This window comes from Nanorana parkeri, unplaced genomic scaffold (genome assembly GCF_000935625.1).
Source record: "Nanorana parkeri isolate BGI_ZX_2015 unplaced genomic scaffold, ASM93562v1 scaffold1440, whole genome shotgun sequence".
Taxonomy (NCBI): Eukaryota; Metazoa; Chordata; class Amphibia; order Anura; family Dicroglossidae; genus Nanorana; species Nanorana parkeri.
Window position 1 is genome coordinate 383,466 of NW_017307708.1, and position 1,005 is coordinate 384,470.

Below are 1,005 nucleotides of genomic sequence, written 5' to 3' on the forward strand. Positions count from 1 at the left end.
AGTAGCTGGTCTTGCCTAGGGCGCAGAATAGTCTAGCACCAGCCCTGCCTGGAAGTCCCCAACATGTTAGATTATATTCTCTAGATTTTTGCCCCAACTAGAGGTAGAAAATAAGGTTCTTCCACATATGATTTCTAATTTCATAGGAACTCCTAGTGACCCCACTGTGAAATGGGGCTAGTGGAAGCCTTCCCTTAGACATAGAGAAGTTGGAGATAAGAGGGTCCAGTAGCATCTGTCTCTTCTCCTTCATTCCTTTCTATTTACTTGAGGCAACACTTGGCCAAGATGAGCATTTATCGCTATGGCAGAGCTTGCTGCAGGAGGTGTTTATGTCTGTGGGCACCCCAAGTCCTTACTCTGTAACTAGCTGTAGTCTGTGCTTCCACTTTTCATCTGTAGTCTCAACACTACATAAGAGTAATAAAAGATTCTTCTCTTTCTTAGCCCTGGTTCACAGCTAAGCATTTTAATGCTTGAAGCTCAAAGTTTCCATATGCTCAACAACCAAGATCCAATGCTTTTAAATCGGGCCTGTTCACATGAACGCTCAAGCTCCTGCAGTTTTAAACCTGCAGCTCAGAAAGGTACATGTGCTACTTTGAGACAGAATGAGGTTTTTTTGCACGTAGACTTCAATGGAAGTTTTTTCAAGGCTAAACAATCATCTCCTTGTACCGAGCTTTCCATGGCTATAACAAAGACACTCAAGCCTGAATATGCCTGAAAATCGCACAAATAAAAACTCAAAAATTACGAAATCACCTGTAAATGGTCAACGCTCAGGCATGAATGTAACTGTATAGTTGCTAGACATTCTGACTATGTGACCTAGGGAGCTACACAACCCCTGTTATTGTTTCCCCTGCAACCCTGATTTCTGTGTTGTGGTTTAGCCTTCTCACCCTGCCTCCATGCTTAGGCTTCTGTTTCTCTTCCCCTTACCTGGCCGGTTTCCTCTAGGCCTGTGCTGTACATCAGATATATATATATATATATAAAAAA

At 42.6% G+C, this 1,005-nt stretch overlaps 1 long non-coding RNA gene across 1 annotated transcript in view; it reads left to right on the top strand.

The window, feature by feature from the left end:
* LOC108798270 overlaps positions 1 to 1,005 on the top strand; it is a 21,024-nt gene that overhangs the window by 8,385 nt on the left and 11,634 nt on the right. The window lies entirely within an intron of this gene.